This window comes from Zea mays, chromosome 4, assembly GCF_902167145.1.
Source record: "Zea mays cultivar B73 chromosome 4, Zm-B73-REFERENCE-NAM-5.0, whole genome shotgun sequence".
NCBI classification, from domain to species: domain Eukaryota; kingdom Viridiplantae; phylum Streptophyta; class Magnoliopsida; order Poales; family Poaceae; genus Zea; species Zea mays.
Genome location: NC_050099.1, coordinates 38467012 through 38486270, shown reverse-complemented (window position 1 = coordinate 38486270; position 19259 = coordinate 38467012). Strand labels below are relative to the sequence as shown.

General features: G+C 45.4%; 1 protein-coding gene across 5 annotated transcripts in view; it reads right to left on the bottom strand.

The window, feature by feature from the left end:
* LOC100192466 (uncharacterized) overlaps nt 1-19259 on the bottom strand; it is a 38875-nt gene that overhangs the window by 13335 nt on the left and 6281 nt on the right. The window contains exon 1 of one of the 5 annotated variants that reach the window (XM_008678251.3): nt 15765-15814. The gene's annotated coding sequence lies outside the window, so the exon portion shown is untranslated. 5 annotated transcript variants of the gene reach the window in all.

The following is a 19259-nucleotide window of genomic DNA, read 5'->3' as shown; positions in this document are numbered from 1 at the left end:
ACCAAACGGCTAGTTTGGTGGTTGGGGCTATAAATACCCCCAACCACCCCACATTCAAGACATCCAAGTTTTCTCACTTCAACTACTTACAAGAGCTCTAGCATTTAATTCTAGACACACCCAAGTGATCAAATCCTCTCCAAACTCCACACAACGCCCTAGTGATTAGTGAGAGAGATTTGCTTGTGTTCTTTCGAGCTCTTGCGCTTGGATTGCTTTCTTTTTTCTTTGATTCTTTCTTGCGATCAAACTCACTTGTAATTGAGGCAAGAGACACCAATCTTGTGGTGGTCCTTGTGGGAACTTTGTGTTCCAAGCATTTGAGAAAAGAAAGCTCACTCGGTCCGAGGGACCGTTTGAGAGAGGGAAAGGGTTGAAAGAGACCCGGTCTTTGTGACCACCTCAACGGGGAGTAGGTTTGCAAGAACCGAACCTCGGTAAAACAAATCCACGTGTCTCACTCCTTATTCGCTTGCGATTTGTTTTGCACCCTCTCTCGCGGACTCGATTATATTTCTAACGCTAACCCGGCTTGTAGTTGTGATTAACTTTGTAAATTTCAGTTTCGCCCTATTCACCCCCCCTCTAGGCGACTTTCAATTGGTATCGGAGCCCGGTGCTTCATTAGAGCCTAACCGCTCGAAGTGATGTCGGGAGAACTCGCCAAGAAGGAGATGGAGACCGGCGACAAGCCCACTACAAGCCACGGGAAAGCTTCATCGGAAGAGTCCCGCAACAAGGATAAGAAGGAGAAGAAGGAGAAGAAGACTTCTTCTCACAAATCGCATCGGAGTGGCGACAAAATAAAGAAGATGAGGAAGGTGGTCTACTACGAGACCGACACTTCATCACCTTCTACCTCCGGCTCCGACGCGCCCTCCATAACTTCTAAGCGCCATGAGCGCAAGAAGTTTAGTAAGATCCTCTTACACTATCCCCGTACTTCTAGACATACTCCATTACTTTCCGTTCCATTAGGCAAAACGCCAACTTTTGACGGTGAAGATTATGCTAGGTGGAGTGATTTAATGAAATTTCATCTAACCTCACTCCACAAAAGTATATGGAATGTTGTTGAGTTTGGAGCACAGGTACCATCCGTAGGGGATGAGGATTATGATGAGGACGAAGTGGCCCAAATCGAGCACTTCAACTCCCAAGCTACAACCATACTCCTCGCCTCTCTAAGTAGGGAGGAGTACAACAAGGTACAAGGACTAAAAAGCGCCAAGAAAGTTTGGGACGTGCTCAAGACGGCGCACGAGGGTGATGAACTCACCAAGATCACCAAGCGGTAAACGATCGAGGGGGAGCTCGGTCGCTTCCGTCTACGCCAAGGAGAGGAGCCACAAGACATGTACAACCGGCTCAAAACCTTGGTGAACCAAGTGCGCAACCTCGGGAGCAAAAAGTGGGATGACCACGAGGTGGTTAAGGTTATTCTAAGATCACTTATTTTTCTTAATCCTACTCAAGTTCAATTAATTCGTGGCAACCCAAGATATACTCTAATGACTCCCGAGGAAGTAATCGGGAATTTTGTGAGCTTTGAATTTATGATCAAGGGCTCACGGAAAATCAACGAGCTTGACGGCCCCTCCACGTCCGAAGCTCAACCGGTTGCATTCAAGGCGACGGAGGAAAAGAAGGAGGAGTCTACACCAAGTAGACAACCAATCGACGCCTCTAAGCTCGACAATGAGGAAATGGCGCTCGTCATCAAGAGCTTCCGCCAAATCCTCAAACAAAGGAGGGGGAAGTACTACAAACCCCGCTCCAAGAAAGTGTGTTACAAATGTGGTAAGCCCGGTCATTTTATTGCAAAATGTCCAATATCTAGTGACAGTGACAGGTGCGATGACAAGAAGGGTAGAAGAAAGGAGAAGAAGAGATACTACAAAAAGAAGGGCGGCGATGCCCATGTTTGTCGGGAGTGGGACTCCGACGAAAGCTCTAGCGACTCCTCCGACGACGAGGACGCCGCCAACATCGCCGTCACCAAGGGACTTCTCTTCCCCAACATCAGCCACAAATGCCTCATGGCAAAGGACGGCAAAAAGAAGAAGGTTAAATCTAAATCCTCCACTAGATATGAATCATCTAGTGATGAAAATGCTAGTGATGAGGAAGATAACTTGCGCACTCTTTTTGCCAACTTAAACATTCAACAAAAAGAGAAATTAAATGAATTGATTAGTGTCATCCATGAGAAGGATGATCTCTTGGACTCCCAAGAGGACTTCCTAATCAAGGAAAACAAAAAGCATGTTAAAGTTAAAAATGCTTATGCTCTAAAAGTTGAGAAATGTGAAAAATTATCTAGTGAGCTAAGCACTTGCCATGAGACAATAGACAACCTTAGAAATGAAAATGCCAATCTATTAGCTAAGGTTGATTCAAATGTTTGTGATATTCCCAATCTTAAAAATGATAATGATGATTTGCTTGCTAAGATTGAAGAATGAAACATGTCTGTTGCTAGCCTTAGGATTGAGAATGGAAAATTAATTGCTAAGGCTAAAGATTTTGATGTTTGCAATGCTACTATTTCTGACCTTAGAACTAAGAATGATATATTGCATGCTAAGGTTGTAGAATTAAAATCTTGCAAACCCTCTACATCTACCGTTGAGCACACTTCTATTTGTACTAAATGTAGAAATGTTGATGTTAATGCTATACATGATCACATGGCTTTAATTAAACAACAAAATGATAATATAGCAAAACTAGATGCTAAAATTGCCGAGCATAACTTAGAAAACGAAAAATTTAAATTTGCTAGAAGTATGCTCTATAATGGGAGACGCCCTGGCATCAAGGATGGCATTGGCTTCCAACAGGGAGGCAATGTCAAACTTAGTGCCCCTCCTAAGAAATTGTCCAACTTTGTTAAGGGCAATGCTCCCATGCCTCAGGATAACGAGGGTTACATTTTATACCCTGTCGGTTATCCCGAGGACAAAATTAGGAGAATTCATTTTAGGAAGTCTCACTCTAGCCCTAATCATGCTTTTATGTATAAGGGTGAGACATCTAGCTCTAGGCAACCAACCCGTGCTAAGTTGCCTAAGAAGAAAACTCCTAGTGCATCAAATGAACATGACATCTCATTTAAAACTTTTGATGCAGCTTATGTTTTGACTAACAAATCTGGCAAGGTAGTTGCCAAATATGTTGGGGGCAAGCACAAGGGGTCAAAGACTTGTGTTTGGGTACCCAAAGTTCTTGTATCTAATGCCAAAGGACCCAAAACCATTTGGGTACCTAAAGTGAAGAACTAAACTTGTTTTGTAGGTTTATGCATCCGGGGGCTCAAGTTGGATTATCGACAGCGGGTGCACAAACCACATGACAGGGGAGAAGAAAATGTTCTCCTCCTACGAGAAAAACCAAGATCCCCAACGAGCTATCACATTCGGGGATGGAAATCAAGGTTTGGTCAAAGGATTGGGTAAAATTGCTATATCACCTGACCATTCTATTTCCAATGTTTTTCTTGTAGATTCATTAGATTATAATTTGCTTTCCGTCTCTCAATTATGCAAAATGGGCTACAACTGTTTATTCACTGATGTAGGTGTCACTGTCTTTAGAAGAAGTGATGATTCAATAGCATTTAAGGGAGTGTTAGAGGGTCAGCTATACTTAGTGAATTTTGATAGAGCTGAACTCGTCACTTGCTTAATTGCTAAGACTAACATGGGTTGGCTATGGCACCGCCGACTAGCCCATGTTGGGATGAAGAATCTTCACAAACTTCTAAAGGGAGAGCACATTTTAGGATTAACAAATGTTCATTTTGAGAAAGACAGGATTTGTAGCGCATGCCAAGCAGGAAAGCAAGTTGGTGCTCACCATCCACACAAGAACGTTATGACTACTGACAGGCCACTGGAGCTCCTACACATGGATCTATTCGGCCCGATCGCTTACATAAGCATCGACGAGAGTAAGTACTGTCTAGTTATTGTGGATGATTATTCTCGCATAACTTGGGTGTTCTTTTTGCAGGAAAAATCTCACACCCAAGAGACCTTAAAGGGATTCTTGAGACGGGCTCAAAATGAGTTCGGCTTGAGGATCAAGAAAATTAGAAGCGACAACGGGACGGAGTTCAAGAATTCACAAATTGAAGGCTTCCTTGAGGAGGAGGGCATCAAGCATGAGTTCTCTTCTCCCTACACGCCACAACAAAATGGTGTAGTGGAGAGGAAGAATCGAACTCTATTGGACATGGCTAGAACCATGCATGATGAGTACAAGACATCGTATCGGTTTTGGGCCGAGGCGGTCAACACCGCCTGCTACGCCATCAACCGGTTATATCTACACCGAATCCTCAAGAAGACATCTTATGAACTCCTAACCGGTAAAAAGCCCAATATTTCATATTTTAGAGTCTTTGGTAGCAAATGCTTTATTCTTGTTAAAAGAGGAAGAAAATCTAAATTTGCTCCTAAGACTGTAGAAGGCTTTTTACTAGGATATGATTCAAACATAAGGGCATATAGAGTCTTTAACAAGTCCTCTGGACAAGTTGAAGTTTCTTGTGACGTTGTGTTTGATGAGACTAACGGCTCTCAAGTACAGCAAGTTGATCTTGATGAGATAGGTATTGAAGAGGCTCCGTGCATCGCGCTAAGGAACATGTCCATTGGGGATGTGTGTCCTAAGGAATCCGAAGAGCCTCCAAATGCACAAGATCAACCATCCTCCTCCACGCAAGCATCTCCACCGACTCAAAACGAGGATGAAGCTCAAGTTGATGAAATAGAAGATCAAGCAAATGAGCCACCTCAAGATGACGGCAATGATCAAGGGGGAGATGCAAATGACCAAGACAAGGAGGATGAAGAACAAAGGCCGCCACACCCAAGAGTCCACCAAGCAATCCAACGAGATCACCCCGTCGACACCATCCTTGGCGACATTCATAAAGGGGTAACTGTGACTAACCTGGATTAGGTGAGATAATAATCCCCTCAGGGTACTGTAGCATATATATAGGCAGTCAATAATATATGGGCCTTATGGGCCTTAACACCCCCTGTCAAACTCAAGGCGGAAGTGGAGGATTTGAAGCATTGAGTTTGAGTAGATGAAACTGATGTTGTGCCCTAGTTTGTGCTTTTGTGAAGAAATCCGCAAGCTGTAATTCTGAGGGCACATATTGAAGATCAATGGTCTTCTGATGACAATGAGATCTAGTGAATGAGACATCAACACCAATGTGTTTTGTGAGTTCACGCTTCACTGGATCATGACAGATTTGTATAGCTCCAGTGTTGTCACAGCGAAGAAGAGTAGGCGAGTCACAAGAAACACCTAGATCAGCCAAGAGCCAACGGATCCAGATAATCTCAGCAGTAGTAGTAGCCAGGGCTCGAAGTTCTGCTTCAGTACTAGATCTAGATACAGCAGCTTGCTTCTTGGATTTCCAAGCAACAGGGGATGATTCAAGAAGAATACAGTAACCAGTGATGGAGCGACGATCTGTAGGATCACTGGCCCATGTAGCATCAGAGTAAGCATGAAGCTGAAGTGGGGAATTTGAGTCATAAAATAAACATTGTGTTTTTGTCCCCCGTAAATATCTAAGCACACGAAGTAGGTGCCCATAATGAACTGATGTAGGAGCAGAGACAAACTGACTCAAGATCTGAACTGCATGAGCAATATCTGGCCTGGTGACAGTAAGGTAAACTAAGCTGCCAACAAGATGTCTATATCGAGATGGATCCTCCAAAGGTGTCCCATCAGTCGGACAAAGAGATAAGTGAAGATCCATAGGCGTGGCAACAGTGCGAGTGTCACTAAGACCAGAACGATCAAGAAGGTCTTGTATGTACTTGGCCTGAGAAAGATAAATACCATTTTGAGTCTGCAAAACCTCAATGCCCAAAAAATAACTGAGTGCCCCCAAGTCAGACATTTGAAATTCCTTACTCAGGTACGTCTTCACATGAGCAATATGGTCTGGATCATCGCCTGTAATCAACATGTCATCAACATATAGTAATAGCAACGTGCGGCCTCGTGAAGACACATGAATGAACAATGCAGGATCATGATCACTAGAATAGAAACCACAAGCCTTGATGACAGAAACAAATCTCTCAAACCAAGCACGAGGAGCTTGTTTGAGACCATACAAGGCTCGACGAAGACGACAGACATGCCCTGAGGGAACCTCTATCCCAGGAGGTGGATGCATATAGACTTCCTCATGTAGGTCACCGTGAAGAAACGCATTTTTGACATCCATCTGAGAGATACTCCAAGAAGATGAGGCTGCAACAGCAAGTAAGGCTCGGACAGTAGTCAGATGGGCCACAGGTGCAAAAGTCTCATCATAGTCAATACCCTGAGTCTGTTGAAAACCTCTGGCCACAAGACGAGCTTTATATCGCTCAATAGACCCATCATATTTGGTTTTAACTTTGAAGACCCATTTGCACGTGATAGGTACAACACCAGCAGGTAACGGAACAACATCCCATGTACATGTGCGATGAAGGGCATTTAATTCATCAGTCATAGCACGCTGCCACTCAGGTATAACAGAAGCCTCTTTATAAGATGATGGTTCAGCAATGACTGCACCGGCACGGGAAAACCCATAACGTTCTGGAGCTGCAATAGTGCCACGGTCACGAAGATGATACCCCTGATTAAAAACAACATGAGAGTCATCATTGTTAGTACAAGTATCGGCAACAGGATCATCAGCAGGACTGGCTGTGGGATTAGAGCGAGGACGACGAATGTAAGTCTGAGTAACAGGTGGTTTGGAAGAGTAAGACTGAGATGATGTGGAAGTGGAAGGTGGTGTGATGGGAATAAGAACATCGGGTGTAGAAACAGTAGGTGGTAATGCTGATGAAGTTTCAGAAATGGGAGGAAGGCTCATGAAGGCGGTAGACTCTGTGGAATGAAAAGAAGAATGAGTGGAAGAGTTGTAAAAGAAGGGTCGGTTTTCATTAAAGCTCACATCTCGAGAAATACGCATGCGACGAGAAGATGAATCATAACACCGATAGCCTTTATGTTCAGGGCTGTATCCAAGAAAAACACACTCAACAGATTGAGCAGTCAACTTAGTACGTTCACGAGGTGATAATAGTACATAACACGTACATCCAAAAACTCGAAGGTGGTCATAACGTGGAGGAGTTCCAAAAAGGACTTCACCAGGTGTTTTGCCAGAGAGTTTGGATGACGGTTGTCTATTGATGAGGTAAACCGCAGTAGAAACTGCTTCACCCCAAAAATGTGAAGGAACAAAAGAAGATATCAACAAAGTGCGAGCAGTTTCTATAATGTGACGGTGTTTGCGTTCAGCCACACCGTTCTGTGCATGAGCACCAGGACAAGAAAGCTGAGCAAGAGTGCCCTCTGAAGTCAAAAACTGGCGAAAATTATCAGATAAATATTCACCACCAGAATCAGAACGGAAGGTTTTAATATGAGTGGAAAATTGAGTGTGAATCATGCGAGCAAAGGTTTTATAAATAGAAATCAGCTCAGAACGGCGTTTCATGAAATAAATCCAAGTGTAGCGAGAATGATCATCAATAAAAATGACATAGTATTTATATCCACCTTTTGACACAAAAGGTGCAGGACCCCAAATATCAGAGTGAACCAAATCAAACGGTTCAACAGAATGAGAAGTACTAGTAAAATATGGAAGTTGTATTTGTTTTCCAAGATGACAACCCTTACAATAAAAATTAGACTCAACCGAAGTATGACCTAAGCAACCTGACTTTATTAGAGTAGACAATCTAGAGCCACACAAATGACCTAGACGATGATGCCACTGGGCAAAAGACGCAACAGAAGCAAGGGTAGCTGAAAGGACATGCGCTGGAGATGTAGCCAAGGAAGGAAGCCGCAAAGAGTCCAAGATGTAGAGGCGAGGAGCTGCTCTACGGCGACGGCCAGTCCCAATCACTTCCCCTGTGCGAAGGTCCTGTACAAAACAAGATGAGTCATCAAATCCGACAAAGCAATTATGATCCGTAATTTGACCTACCGAAAGGAGATCCATAGATAGGTCAGGGACAAAGAAAATATTAGGTACTGTAAAGTGAGGATCAGAAAGAGAACCCTTATGAGTAATGTGGCATACAGTACCATCAGCTGTCTGCACTGAAGCACCATCTGTGACAGGTGTAGTAGAAGCCAACTTTGACTGATCAGACGTGACATGAAAGGAGGCTCCTGAATCAAGTACCCAAGCCGACTCTGAAGTAGAAGCGGACGAAGTGGCAGCAACAGCAACTGAACCTCTAGTAGACGGTCCTGGACCACGACCACGAGCAGCACGTCGTGCACGAAAATCAGTCAACTTCTCAGGAAACTTGACAAAGCAAAGCTCAGATCGATGATTGGTCTTGCCACAATGATCACAAGGCTTAAAAACATTCTTAGGTTTCTGGGCAGCAGCCAACACACTGTGAGGATTACCACCAGTAGAGGAAAGTGAGTGAAGACGAGTCTCTTCAGCAAGTAAATCAGACAATGCCTTAGCCATTGTGAGAGTGTCAGAGCCCTGAAGTAAACGAGCACGAAGAGAATCAAACTCGGCCCGAACACCCATAACAAATCTGTAAGTGAAGAACTTCTCAATAAACTTATGAGCCGGACATGGATCAGCAGTACAAGCAGGCACCATTGATGTCAAAGCACTCATCAGGCGATCAAAGGCTGAGTAATACTCATCAATGCTCATATCATTTTGCTCAATAACATGTGTCTGCTGCATGAGGGTGTGTAATAGAGCACCACTATCCTGAACAAAACGCTCCTTCAAATGAGACCAGATGGATTTAGCAGTTTTGAATTTAGACAAACTCATAATCATAGACGGTTTGACGCTGTTCACCATAGCAGCCATCACTTTACCATCATTAAGTTGCCACGTTTTGATATCAGCAGCATTGCGACGATCATCAGCAAGAACAGGTGCCGCATCAGTCAAATGGAAGAGTAATCCATGTCCCCGGAGTGCAGTCTCAACACAGAAAGCCCACTCCGGATAGTTTTGACCATCTAGAGTGATATTGACTACAATAACATTTGTCGCCATATTGAATTCAATGGAGATAAGTGAAACCAAACAAACCAGAAGAGCTGCAGCTGACAGCAGTCCGACTTGGACAAGTTGGCGAAGATCCTGGGCAGCAGAAGCTGAGATGGACAGCAGTTGTCGCCCTGCTGCAGAGAATCGAGATCACTGGAAGCCACCTGCGCAGAAGCAGCGACAGCAGCAACGGTGTAGAGTTGCAGTCCTGCTCGGCACAGAAGTGGCGAGGGCGCAGATCCGGATCAGGCGGATCAGACAGACAGCGCAGAATTGCTGACAGCGCAGATCCGGTGAAGGCGCCCTGCAGACTGTAGTTCGACTCGGCAGGCAGCTGGCCAGCCGCCGAGCCGGCGGACCACCAGGAAGAAGATGGCGGGCTCCTGGCAGGCACAGCGACAGCAGCAACGGACTCCTGGCGGGCACAGGAAGAGGGCGGCGGACGGCCCCTGGCGGCGGACGTGACAGATCCGCGCGGGGCGACCAAGATCCGGTCCTGGCGGGCACAGGAAGAGGGGGAGCTCGATCCACGATGAAGCAGCAGATGGGGCGCAGACCGAGACGGCGGATCCGGCGGACGGTGGATGCGCAGGCTGGATCCGGCGGACGGCAGACGGCGGGCGGCGGATGGCAGACGGCGGACAGCAGGCCGCGACGGCGGCCGGGAAAAGGAGGCCCGCGGCCGCGACGACGGGCGGGAGAGGGAGGGCCGCGACAGCAACCGGAGAAGGGGAAGAAGCTGGCTGCGAGGGCAGCACAGCGACGGCGCGACGGCGCCGAAAAAAAATTGGATCAGGGTTGGGTTTAGATGTAAACCCTAACCCTAACCTGCTCTGTTACCATGTGACTAACCTGGATTAGGTGAGATAATAATCCCCTCGGGGTACTGTAGCATATATATAGGCAGTCAATAATATATGGGCCTTATGGGCCTTAACAGTAACCACTAGATCTCGTGTTGCACATTTTTGTGAGCATTACTCTTTTGTTTCCTCTATTGAGCCACACAGGGTAGAGGAAGCACTACTTCAGATTGAGTGGTGGCGATGCAAGAGGAGCTCAACAACTTCACAAGGAATGAGGTATGACATTTAGTTCCACGTCCTAATCAAAATGTTGTACGAACCAAATGGGTCTTCCGCAACAAGCAAGACGAGCATGGTGTGGTGACAAGGAACAAAGCCCGACTTGTGGCCAAGGGATACTCCCAAGTCGAAGGTTTTGATTTCGGTGAAACCTATGCACCCGTAGCTAGGCTTGAGTCAATTCGTATATTATTGGCCTATGCTACTTACCATGGCTTCAAGCTTTACCAAATGGACGTAAAGAGTGCTTTCCTCAATGGACCAATCAAGGAAGAGGTCTATGTTGAGCAACCTCCCGACTTTGAAGATAGTGAGTACCCTAACCATGTGTTTAAACTCTCTAAGGCGCTTTATGGGCTTAAGCAAGCCCCACGAGCATGGTATGAATGCCTTAGGGATTTCCTTATCACTAATGGATTCAAAGTCGGAAAAGCCGATCCTACACTCTTCACTAAAACTCTTGAAAATGACTTATTTGTATGCCAAATTTATGTTGATATTATATTTGGATCTACTAACGAGTCTACATGTGAAGAATTTAGTAGGATCATGACACAAAAATTCGAGATGTCTATGATGAGGGAGTTGAAGTATTTCTTAGGATTTCAAGTGAAGCAACTCCAAGAGGGCACCTTCCTAAGCCAAACGAAGTATACTCAAGATATTCTAAGCAAGTTTGGAATGAAGAATGCCAAACCCATCAAGACACCCATGGGAACCAATGGGCATCTCGATCTCGACAAGGGAGGTAAATCCGTCGATCAAAAGGTATTACCGGTCGATGATAGGTTCTTTGCTATATTTATGTGCATCTCGACCGGATATTATGCTTTCCGTATGCATGTGTGCAAGATTCCAAGCCGACCCTAAGGAAGCTCACCTTACGGCCGTAAAACGAATCTTGAGATATTTGGTTTATACTCCTAAGTTTGGGCTTTGGTATCCTAGGGGATCCACTTTTGATTTAATTGGTTATTCGGATGCCAATTGGGCAGGGTGTAAAATTAATAGAAAGAACACATCGGGGACTTGCCAGTTCTTGGGAAGGTCCTTGGTGTCTTGGGCTTCAAAGAAGCAAAATTCTGTAGCTCTTTCTACCGCCGAAGCCGAGTACATTGCCGCAGGACATTGTTGCGCGCAACTACTTTGGATGAGGCAAACCCTTAGGGACTACGGTTACAAACTAACCAAAGTTCTTCTTCTATGTGATAATGAGAGTGCAATCCGCATGGCGGATAATCCCGTTGAGCATAGCCGCACTAAACACATAGCCATTCGGTATCACTTTTTAAGGGATCACCAACAAAAGGGAGATATCGAGATTTCATATATTAACACTAAAGATCAATTAGCCGATATCTTTACCAAGCCACTAGATGAACAAACTTTTAACAAACTTAGGCATGAGCTAAATATTCTTGATTCTAGGAACTTCTTTTGTTGATTTGCACACAAGCTCATTTATATATCTTTGATCATGTCTCTTTCATATGCTATGACTAATGAGTTTTCAAGTCTATTTCAAACCAAGTCATAGGTGTATTGAAAGGGAATTGGAGTCTTCGGCGAAGACAAAGGCTTCCACTCCGTAACTCATCCTTCGCCATCACTCCGAGCAACTCTCCATCTTTGGGGAGAAAAGGACTCCGTCTTTGGTATAATCTTCACTCATTTATTTATGACCAAAGAGGGAGAAAGTAATTCCAAGGGCTCTAATGACTCCGTTTTTGGCGATTCATGCCAAAGGGGGAGAAAGTATTAGCCCAAAGCAAAAGGACTGCACCACCACCTAATTTTAAAAAAAAAAGAGTTTTTCAATTGGTATGATTCTCAATTGACAAATTTAACATTGGTACCTTATTGTGTTCAAAAGGGGGAAAAAGTAATTTTTCAAATTTGATATATCAAAACCTTCTTCAACACTAAGAGGAGAATTTTATTTAGGGGGAGTTTTGTTTAAGTCAAAGGAAAAGCATTTGAAACAGGGGGAGAATTTCAAATCTAGTAAATGCTTCGCAAAATCTTATTCATTTACCTTTGACCATTTGCAAAAGAAATTTGAAGAGGATTTACAAAAGAATTTGCAAAAACAAAACATGTGGTGCAAGCGTGGTCCAAAATGTTAAAAATAAAGAAACAATCCATGCATATCTTATAAGTATTTATATTGGCTCAATTACAAGCAACCTTTGCGCTTACATTATGCAAACTAGTTCAATTATGCACTTCTATATTTGCTTTGGTTTGTGTTGGCATCAATCACCAAAAAGGGAGAGATTGAAAGGGAATTAGGCTTACACCTATTTCCTAATTGATTTTGGTGGTTGAATTGTCCAACACAAATAATTGGACTAACTAGTTTTGCTCTAGTGTATAAGTTATATAGGTGCTAAAGGTTCACACTTAACCAATAAAAAGATCAAGTATGGGGTTCAACAAAGAGAGCAAGGGATAACCGAAGGCACCTCTGGTCTGGCGCACCGGACTGTCCGGTGTGCCACCGGACAGTGTCCGGTGCACCACCGGACAGTGTCTGGTGCACCAGGGGACTCCAAGTCAAACTCGTCACCTTCGGGAAAATTCAGAGGGGCTCCGCTATAATTCACCGGACTGTCTGGTGTACACCGGACAGTGTCCGGTGCCCCAGGGAAGAGCGGCCTCTGGAACTCGCCAGCTTCGGGAATCTGCTCCGCTATAATTCACCGGACTGTTCGGTGTACACCGGACTGTCCGGTGAGCCAGCGGAGCAACGGCTATTTCGCGCCAACGGTCACCTGCAGGCGCATTTAATGCGCGCCAGAAGCGTGCAGAAGTCAGACACGCACGAAACGGTGCACCGGACAATCTACAGTACTTGTCCGGTGTACACCGGACAGCCAGGCGGGCCCAGAAGTCAGAAGCTCCAACGGTCGAATCCCAACGGCCTAGTGACGTGGCTGGCGCACCGGACATGTCCGGTGTGCACCGTACTGTCCGGTGCACCATACGACAGTCAGCCACCACCAAACGGCTAGTTTGGTGGTTGGGGCTATAAATACCCCCAACCACACCACATTCAAGACATCCAAGTTTTCCCACTTCAACTACTTACAAGAGCTCTAGCATTTAATTTTAGACACACCCAAGTGATCAAATCCTCTCCAAACTCCACACAACGCCCTAGTGATTAGTGAGAGAGATTTGCTTGTGTTCTTTCGAGCTCTTGCGCTTGGATTGCTTTCTTCTTTCTTTGATTCTTTCTTGCGATCAAACTCACTTGTAATTGAGGCAAGAGACACCAACCTTGTGGTGGTCCTTGTGGGAACTTTGTGTTCCAAGCATTTGAGAAAAGAAAGCTCACTCGGTCCGAGGGACCGTTTGAGAGAGGGAAAGGGTTGAAAGAGACCCGGTCTTTGTGACCACCTCAACGGGGAGTAGGTTTGCAAGAACCGAACCTCGGTAAAACAAATCCACGTGTCTCACTCCTTATTCGCTTGCGATTTGTTTTGCACCCTCTCTCGCGGACTCGATTATATTTCTAACGCTAACCCGGCTTGTAGTTGTGATTAACTTTGTAAATTTCAGTTTCGCCCTATTCACCCCCCCTCTAGGCGACTTTCAGGGCGCGTACAAAGGTGCTGAGCCCCGACATGTGGGCCTAGAAATATAATGGTTGTAATACTTGGAGTTGCTGGAGCAATCTTCTTGTACCCTAACATCCGCGGTCTGCGTGGTATTGGCGTGCAGGGGAAGCTTCCCTGGCAATGCATAAGCAATGGTGGACACAGTGCACCTTGCAGCACGAGCGTACTGTTTGGCAATGGACTGGACAGGCACGCCGCCTGTAGGATGGCCTGGACGCCGCTGCCAGCTGAGTGGACAGGTCACAATAAATGCCGAGGCGGCATATCGCCTGTCAGCAGAGTGGGCAGGCGGCGCGTCCTCTCCGCAATAAATGCAGAGACCGCGCGGCCCAGAGGCCTTACGTCAGGCTCCGCCCGCTGGCTTACGTCATGGGCAACAAGCCACGTGGCAGCATCGGGTCTCCGCCTGAGCGGGGAGCGCAAGCACACAGGATAAAGTCTGGACACGTGTCAGTACCGGACCCTTGCTTAGGCCAGGGTATCCCCTGCCCCGGGACCTCGCTGTGGGTGGCCTGGACCCCGCTCAGAGGGGTCCGGGCCTCACCCAAGGGGTCCGGCATGCTTGCATGGGAGCCCTGGGCCATACTCCGAGGTACAGGTCGTGAGTATAGGGGTCCGGTGCCTTCTTGAGTATACCACCTTTTCCGGCCACGCGGCGGCCCCGGAGCTGCCCATGCGGAAAGGTTGGGTGCTGTTTTCCCGCGCGACTAGGGATAGTTGCGCAGGCACCGTGTCGTAACACCCGGGTTTTAGGGGTCCAAAGCCCGGGCGTAAACATAATCACCAGGTGTGCTGGGACCAAGTCTCACACATACGATGAATCATGGCACAGGATCGAATGTCACATCTTTACTACATAACAGGAGTTCTATACAAAATAAATAATTACATTATAAGGAGACAACGGTCCAGCAACCCAAAGTTGACTGGGAGACGACGACCTAGACCTCTCACGAACTCATCGCAGCATCCTCCACGCGCCTCATCCTGCGGTACCTGTTCTTGACCTGTGGGGGGGGTGTGAGACAGCAAGAGTGAGCTCACAAACGTTCATCGCTCAGCAAGTTGTGGGGAATAATGTGCATGAACTCGCCAAAGGTGAGAGCTCACGTGAAGTGTAAGGTTTACCAAAGAGGATGGTTAGAGCTGAGCATTGCTTTTAAAGTTGGTCAAAATTTTATTAGCAATTACTAAGTATAAGTAAATACCAACCCAATTAAGTAGTAGAACAAAAGTAACAACCTCACCTGCGATGCAATGCATATGACAAATTTAGTTTAAGTTCCATAATTTAATCATCAGAGAGTCCTGAGCTGCTCATGACCGTGAGCTCGGCTAGTATACCAGTTTTACACTCTGCAGAGGTGGTACCCTTTACCCACAAGTCATGTTACCCATCTGCCAAGGGATCGCGACTTCCCATACACCTCTACCGAGGAGGCGAGGCAGGGTAACACTACGAGGCCTTTACAAAGTTCCACTAGCTTCAGAAAACCCGCTACAGTTTATAGGAAGCTCCAATGCAGGAATCCCTTGCAGGACCGCCATCGCAGCAAAATCCTCCCGAGGGCCTCCCTACACTGACCACTCCCCTACTGCCCTTGCCCCTTTCGGGTAAGGTAGTCCTCCACTAGCTTTCCTAATTAATCAGCCAAGGGCGTCCATAAACCCTTGTGGTGGCACGTGTTTCTCAAGTTAAGCTCTATGTTCCAATTAACATTTAATGATCTTATCATGAACATAAATAAAATAACAACATAATTGGAACATAGATATAATGAAATATTAACCCAAAACCATATAAAGCAGTAGCAGAACTACCCAAGTGATTCAGGGGTAAACAAGGTATTCAGGATAAACAATCTAGGGTGACCTATTGGGTCCCATCAAAATTAACCTATGCAGATCATTATGATTAATCAGAACATGAATAGGTAAGAAGAAGTGATCAAGGGCACAACTTGCCTGAGACTTGAGATTCCAGTTACCAGGGTGATCTTCAGGTCCTCGTGACCTCACTGCTAGTCGTAGCAATACAAACAAACATGGTATAGACAAAATTAACATCACACCAAACATGAGAACAAACTGCGTAATAATAATCTACGCGCTGCTACGAGATCGTAGGAACAAGAATCACTAAATTCGGAGTTACGGTTATGAAGTTATGATTTTATAAAGATTTAAGTGTTGGACAAGAAAGAAATTGAGCACATAAATTATACCTTTGTTTCATAATAAAATTACCGGATGATAAACAATATTATTATGAATTTATAGCAAGTGGAATAAATTAATTCGGACCTAAGATGAATTAAATATGAATTATACAAGTTTCTGGAATTATTTTTATACTAAAAATCAATTTCCCTAATCATTTCTCTATTTTTATCTACCTCTGGACTGCGCGCCAAAATCAAAGAAGTGCAGGGGCTAATTTGTATATTTCTCCAAGACTCATATTCTCACTGCGCGGATGGCGGGTTGGTTATGGGATTTTGCGGGGGCTCCTTTGCATAAAATCCCAGCCGAAGGGGTACGGGTCATTTTGAGCCGCACGATCAGATATCGAGGGCTCAGATTAGATCGCTTATCCCCGAACCGGTATGCATTACCAGCCGCCGGATCGGGATCCGACGACCCAGAGTTTATGAAACCAGATCTAACCACTACCGTTAGATTCGAGATCAACGGTTCCCGACCAATGTGGCGAAGGGGTACGCTAACTTCTAATCGCAGCCGTTCTCCACTGGATCAATGGTCCGGATCGATCACGTGAAGAGGTACGCCTACTGCCTAATCGTGGCCGTTGGTCAAAATCCAAGGGTCCGAAGACCCATCCCCTACCCACCGCCGAGCCATGGCGGCGCGCTCAAAACGCACGGCGGCGCACTCGCCGGTGCACGGTGAATGGCCCACCCGAACCCCCACTACCCCTACAGCAGGTTCTTACGCACGGCAGAGACGATACTGGGCAAGAGGGGAGGTCAATTACCTTTGTTTACAGTGACGACGTCTCGCACCACGGCACGGGGCGGCGCGGACGCTGGGAGGAGACCCGGTGAGGAGTTCCCGCGGCCACAGAAGCTAATCCCGGTCGCGATGCTTCGGAGATCTTTCTCCCGATTCAGCGGCGCAACCAGGTGAGTAATCGGGCCCCGAGAAGTAACGCCGGAGAGGAGTACCGCGGCGGTGGTCAACCCCAAATCCCAATCCCCCTGCTCACGGCGAGCTTCGCGGTAATGGTGGCGCTCTACGTCTCTCTCTCACTGGCAAGACCCTTGGCTGGCGATGGCGTCCAACGATAGCGGTATGGATGCGCAGACGGCTGGCCCCTATTTTATTACTGCGGGGAGGCGGTTGGGTCGTTCGCAGGCACCGGCGGAGCTGCGGCAATGGGGGCAAATCTGTTTCGCCCCAGCGCACGGATCGGAGAGGCCGGTGATGACGCGTGGGCTTAGCGGCGACTGCAACGAACCCGCCCGAGAACTCCGGCGGCGGGATCCCCTGGTCTGGCGGCGGTCGGTCCGGAGTTCAGGCAGATTCTCAACAACCCAGCACCCAGGCGGCTTCCGGTTCAACGGGGAAGAGGACCCGACAGGTGGGCCCCACCCGGCATTGAGTGCGCAAGCTGGCTGGCGCCCCGGCAGTGAGAAGGAGCGCGGGCGAGAGAATGGTCGAGCGCGGTCCGTGCGCGAAGGCGCCTGACGAAGCGGGCCCACCCGGTCAGTAGGCGGAAGTGTGGGCTGTGGGGAGAGGAAAGTGCTAGCTGGGCCGGAATGGGGTAGTTGCTGGCCCATCTGAAGTTTTATCTTTTTCTTTTTATTTATTCATTTTCCTTTCTCTTTTCTTCTAGGTTTAAATTTGAATGTGAATTTAGTTTCAAACCTTGTGCAAATTTGTTATCAAATCATATTATGGAATGAAAAATACAAATTTTAGAAATATATTTATATTATTTATATTTTTCATATCATTTCTCTTCTTACCTTCAAACCCTAATTTTCAATTTAGGGTTTAATCCAATTTCTAGTTATTATTAGCTTATTATCATTAGAATTATTTTTAATGCACAAACATATAAACTCCAGCATGATGCATTTTTTTATCATTTGTTTGACTTAATCTCTAAATGGTGTGTGGGCTCTTTTCTTATGATGCAAATGAGGCACATAAAATGAAGAAATCACTATATATTCCTTGTATACAATTTTGAGTATTACAAATCCTACCCCCCATAAAAATAATCTCGTCCTCGAGATTTGAAGAAAAGGGATGCAACCAGCTTGGTTTAGGAATCAAAAGTTTTGTTTCATGTTTTTTTTATAGTAGCTAGTAGATGATTTGGAAAATATAGACATATACGTCTAGCCATCTATTAGGTCAGATGAGGTACGATTATGGCAAGTATAGATAATAGGTTGTGGCAGGGAAGAGTATAATAAGGAAAGACTTCATCCTGAACTGTGGATCTTGATTCCGATGGCGATTCAACTTGATCTTTGAAGTCTTGAGTTGATGCTTATCCTTCTTTGACATGGTTGGTCTTCTTTGGCCTTTATTTCTTGGAGTTGTCATCCGAGTTAAGGACATATGGCTAGGACATATGTGAGTAGGATGGATTGTATGGTGTAGGTAGATTAGAATCTCTTGCTAGGTTAAAATTGTGGGGTTATGCAACTATTGGATGGTTAAGGTAGCTGCATATGGCCAAGTCGATCTATCCTTCTTAATTTAGTGCAGGGTGAACTAAGTTAAGACCTGTTCTATAGGAGTAGAGTCTAATCTATTTCATCAGTATTATCTAACATGTTTGATAAGTCACTTTAGATTAGATCAGATCTAGGTTAGATTGGTGTGACTAGTTTGACTAGATAAGATCTTATTTATTTTAGGCTAGATCATGGTTGTTACACTAGCGTGGGATAAATATGCTTATTGGGGTAAGATGAATCCATAAGGATAAGGTAGAATCTTTTGAGGTCAGATAGATCTATTAGGATAAGATAAATCTTTTCAAGATAAGATGAGAATCTATTTTTTTTAGGATAAGATAGATCTATGAGTGTAGGATAGACTTTTTCAAGATAAGATGGATTTTGCTAGGCTAGATTCTTTGATGAGGGATAACCTAGTTCATTTAGATATTTTTATAACCGTTTTTTTTTCTATATGTATATGCAGATGTGATTGTGGACATTACTCCACAACTCATCACACTCAATCAAAGATCCAAATCAGACAAGTATCATAAGAACAAACATTGAAGCACATAAATACCTACAAAAATAGTTTTGTTTTGTTCCTAAGAGTAGGTCTCCTATTCCTAAAGGTCACTTTAGGTACGGAATTTCAAAGTGTGAAATCCACATTTGTCTTTTAGAAAGAAATGGTAAGAATAATCAGAGTAAAGCGGAAATAGATGAGAAAGGTTAAGAAAAGTTTAGAGAAGAATCAGAG